Raw genomic sequence first — 5,313 nt, 5'->3', positions numbered from 1 at the left:
TGATGTCACCCTACTGTCCATACTTGTGATGTCACCTACTGTCTGTACTTGTGATGTCACCTACTGTCTTTATTTTGATGTCACCTACTGTCTGTATTTGTGATGTCACCTACTGTCTGTGCTTTTGATGTACCTACTGTCTGTATTTGTGACGTCACCTCCTGTCTGTATTTGTGATGTCACCTACAGTGTACTTGTGATGACACTTACTGAATGTATTTGTGATGTCACCTACTGTCTGTACTTGTGATGTCACACTACTGTTTGTATTTGTGATGTCTCCCTACTGTCCGTATTTGTGACGTCACCCTACTGTCTATATTGTGACCTCACCTACTGTCTGTACTTTTGATGTCACCTACTGTCTGTACTTGTGATGCTATCTACAGGTTGTAATTGTGATGTCACCCTACTACCTGTACTTGTGATGTCACCCTACTGTCCGTACTTGTGATGTCACCTACTGTCTGTAATTGTGATGTCATCTACTGTCTGTACTTGTGATGTCACCCTACTGTCTGTGCTTGTGATATCACCTACAGTCTGTACTTGTGAGGACAGCTACTGTCTGTACTTGTGATGTCACCTACTTTCTGGACTTGTGATGTCACCTACTGTCTCTGCCTGTGATGTCACCTACTTTCTATACTTGTGATATCACCCTATTTTCTATAGTTGTGATGTTACCTACAGTCTGCACTTGTGATGTCACCCTCTGTACTTGTGGTGTCACCCTTATGTCTTTACTTGTGACGTCACCTACTCTCGTACTTGTGATGTCACCTACTGTCTGTACTTGTGATGTCACCTACTGTCTGTACTTGTGATGTCATTCTACTGTCTGTACTTGTGATGTCACCGTGCTGTCTGTACTTGTGACATCAACTACTGTCTCTACTTGTGACATCACCCTACTCTCTGTACGTTTGATGTCACCTACTGTCTGTACTTGTGACATCACCTTCTGTACTTGTGGTGTCACCTCAATGTCTGTACTTGTGATGTCACCTACTGTGTGTACTTTTGGTGTCACCTACTATCTGTACTTGTGACGTCACCCTCTGTGTGTACTTGTGTTGTCACCCTACTGTCTCCACTTGTGGTGTCACCTACTGTCTGTACTTGTTACGTCACCCTACTGTCTGTACTTGTGATGTCACCCTGCTGTCTGTACTTGTGATGTCACCTACTGTCTGTACTTGTGATGTCACCCTGCTGTCTGTACTTGTGACATCAACTACTGTCTGTACTTGTGATATCAAACTACTGTCTGTACGTTTGACGTCAACTACTGTCTCTACTTGTGATGTCATCTACTGGCTGTAATTGTGATGTCACCATCTTTAATTGTGATGTCACCTACTCCCTGTACTTGTGGTGTCACCCTACTGTCTGTACTTGTGATGTCACCTACTTTCTCTACTTGTGATGTCATCTACTGTCTGTACTTGTGATGTCACCTTCCCAGGCATCATAGTGTGGGCTCAAGGGAACCAAAGCTGTATTTCCTTTGAGCATCCTAAGGGGAAAGACAAGGGCTCAGGGCCTCTGCAATGGGAAGCCATCCTCTCACACATGCGCAGAGTTCCCAAGACGACCTCGACAAGCATTCTGGGTGAACGTGAGCAAATCCTGCAAGGCAGAAACACTGGTTTGAGCAACCAGTCCTTCCAGGCTCACCAAACTTCAGCTAAAACTTGAACCAGTCCCTTGTTTCTTCTGTGACTGAATCTCACAACACCAATATTGCCCCCTGCTATGTGCATCTCTGAAGTAATTTCTTCTACCCCAGGAAAGTAAGGTCCTTCTCCTAAGAGGTTCTAAAAGGGCCTGGGTCACTGGTTTCAGAGAAGAGCTTCCCTACTCAAATGGCCCTGGCTGTCCCCAGACTGCCATCCAAGTTAAACTGCAGAAGATCTGCTCCTCTGCCCAGAAGAATGTCTTACTACCTGTTGAGGCTAAACCCATATCTTCAGGGATAGGACTGTCTACAGAGAAGGAGCAGGAAGGATACGGAAACAGTCAGGACGTTAGCAATCAGAGGGAAATAGTGTAGTCACACATGCTGGCAGCCAGGAAATGTGGAGCAGAATCAGCTATGAATGCCTGGAGGGGCAAACCCCCATTGCCAAACCCCCATTTCCTAGTGCAGAGCCCAGGTGCCCATCAGGCTGCTCCACTGCCTAGGTCCTTCTTCTAGGCCCCTAGGCTCATGGAGACAGGGATCCTCAGACTCTGAGTCCCAGTCTCCACCGGAGGTTGGCCCCAACAGGTGAGGGTGAGTCTTGGGGCCCTTGGCAGGAGCAACACATAAAACTACCAGACATGGGGACTCACAGACAACAGTCAGCCTTCACTATCTTGGTGCATCTTTTCCTGTGGCAGATGCAGCCTCCCCTACTACCAGGAGCCTATGGTGGGATAGCAATGAGTCTCTGAGAATCACCTTGTGTACCAGCTTACTGCCATCCCTGTCCCTGTACCCTAGCCAGCCGTTCTGGTGGGCCCCAAGAAAGATGAGAGGAAGGAAGGAAGTGGATGTGGGTGAGTGAGTGTTGGCAGCTGAGAAAGTCTGGGCAAGAGGTGGTGCTTGTCTACCCCGGTGCCTCTGCTTGGGTGATGCCATCTTTGGCTCATGCAATTGCCACACTGGGATGTTCTGGGTTGCTACTAGGGGAAAGAGAGAGAAAGAGTTGGGTGTAACAATATGTATATCCTCCCATAGTTACAGCAGCGTTGAGGTGAGGGTCCTAGAATCCTCCATTCCAACTCCTTGCCACTCTGTGTGACCAGTAAGCCACACAGTGAGGAGGAAGGAACGGGACCTAACACCCTGAGTCATTGTCACCACTGACACTGTACAAGTCTGCTCGTTAAAGAAGGAAAAAAAAAAGGAAAACATTTCAGGCTCTGTAAGCCCCTCTGGAATTAGTTTAAAGTTTTAAGAAATTAGAAACATAAATTTTATCTCTTGGCTGGCTTGTCAGCCATTCCAGGCAAGTATAGGGGTCTGGTAGGCACAAACTGGAATTTCCAGGTCCCTGTGTCTGGGTATAAGAAAGGGACATATAGACAAGTGATGTAAAAGGCAGTTTATTAGGAAAGAAAATATTCCTGGGGTGGTGGGGTGGGGAGGCACAGCTAGGAAAAAGGTCAGAAGCTCAATGGCTAATGCTGTGTAAAGGATTGTGATTTTTATATCTCAGCCTGCATGAGCTTTAGGATCATTTGTATAACACACATTTTTTGGTACACGCTCTATCTTGTTACGTGTAGCTCATGGGTGTGTGTGTGTGTGTGTGTGTGTGTGTGTGTGTGTGTGTGTGTGTTCTAGTCTTTCTTTGCCGCTGGTTTCTTCATATACTAATTTCAACCTCACCCTCTCCCCTACTCTCTTGCCACACAGTGAGTAAGTACAAGATTTCTAGCCTGGAGGATGCTGTCATAATTCAGGCAAGAGACAGTGATGACTTAGGCCGTGACAATGGCTGAGAAAGTATAACGGGTGAAGGTTTGGGATGGAAAATGGTGATGGGTGGAATCAGGAGGGAAAGGGAATGATGAGTGTCTTAGTTACTTTTCTGTTGCTGTGACAAAATACCATGACCAAGAAACTTACAAAATAAAGCATTTAAGCCGGGCGGTGGTGGCGCACGCCTTTAATCCCAGCACTCGGGAGGCAGAGCCAGGCGGATCTCTGTGAGTTCGAGGCCAGCCTGGGCTACCAAGTGAGTCCCAGGAAAGGCGCAAAGCTACACAGAGAAACCCTGTCTTGAAAAACCAAAAAAAAAAAAAAAAAAAAAAAAAAATAAAGCATTTAATGGGCTTATGTTTTCAGGGGGATAGAGCCCATGATGGGGGAGCAAAGGCCTGGAGGAGAATTCGCATCTTGATCCACAGCCACAAGGCAAGGAGAAGAGAACACTGGGAATGCAAGGCAAGTCTTTGAGAAACCTCAAACCCCACCCCCAGTGGCACACCTCCTCCAATAAGGCCACACCTCTTGATCCTTCCCAAACAGTTTCACCAACTGGGGATCAAGTATGAGCCTGTGGGGGCCCTCCTCATTCTAACTATGGTTAGGAATGCTCCAGGTTTTCTTGTATATCTGGTGAGGTACTGTCAGCAAAGTCTGAGAAACGTGAGTGGGTCCCATTGTGGAAGGATCAGGGAAGGTCTCCAGTTTCATTTGGGGAATGTGATTCAAGTTCACTGCTTACTTACACTTAGTCCTTGCATGTACAGATCTGAAAGTGTGAGCTTTGGACATCCATTTGTGAGTCATGTACAGGTGGGCACTGAAGCTTCAGAAATCTGTGAGCTCATCTAGGGAGGGAGAATGGGTTGAGGAGGAGAAATGGTCTTGGGTTGAACTTCAAAGATTTTCTTTAAGAGTCAGATGGATGGACCAGGAAAATGTGCTGAAAGCAATGACCGTGTATGTGAGAACAGCCAGTGCGGTAGCATTTGGAGATTATCCATCATCTAGTACCCCAAAACATTCAAATTTAAAAACTTTCATTAGAAAACCCTGGGAATTAGACAAAGATAGTGCTTTAACTTTACAAGTGGAAAAAAAAGTGTCTGAGAAAGCAAGTGACATCTGGGTGGTTTTTAAATGGCCGAGCTGGACTGCAAACCCAAGTCTCCTGACTCCCAGATCATCCAGGTTCTGTTTGTAAAAACCATTTCTGAGCCACCATAGGACACCTGTCAACAGAAGGTTGGATTTGTTTTTTCAGGACAAATCTCTGTGTAGCTTTGGAGCGTGTCCTGGAACTCGCTCTGTAGGCCAGGCTGGCCTTGAACTCACAGAGATCCGCCTGCCTCTGCCTCCCAAATGCTGGAACTAAAGGTGTGTGCCACCACCATCTGGCAGGATTTTTGTTTTTTGTTTTCATGGTGCATACCACTTGGGAGGCTGAGGTAGGTATGTGACCCATGGAACCCTTTTGGACTCACAACTCGGTACTGTCAGGATACAGTTTGGGCCTGGACGTCAGCATGCTTCCAGCTGGAGGAATGGGGACATTTCTTAGGCTTTCAAGCCTGAAGACAAACAAGCAGTGTTTAGAATTAGTTCACCAGCTGAGCAATTTCACTGATGTCCTTTCCACATTTTTGCCCCATGACTCTCAGCTTACTGTTGTTAGAATCTTAGATGGTCTTTTAATAAAAAAAACCCAGAGCCAAATATCAGGGTGAAAGCTGAAAGATCAGAGAAGCAGAGCAACCAGCCACTAGTTCTTACCTCTATGAAATCCTCAGCCTAAAGAGAGTGAGTTCCTATTTCCTCATACTTTATATACCTTT

Source organism: Peromyscus californicus, unplaced genomic scaffold, assembly GCF_007827085.1.
Source record: "Peromyscus californicus insignis strain IS unplaced genomic scaffold, ASM782708v3 Scaffold_3__1_contigs__length_106647218, whole genome shotgun sequence".
Classification (NCBI taxonomy): Eukaryota; Metazoa; Chordata; class Mammalia; order Rodentia; family Cricetidae; genus Peromyscus; species Peromyscus californicus.
Note: the sequence above shows the minus strand (reverse complement) of the source record.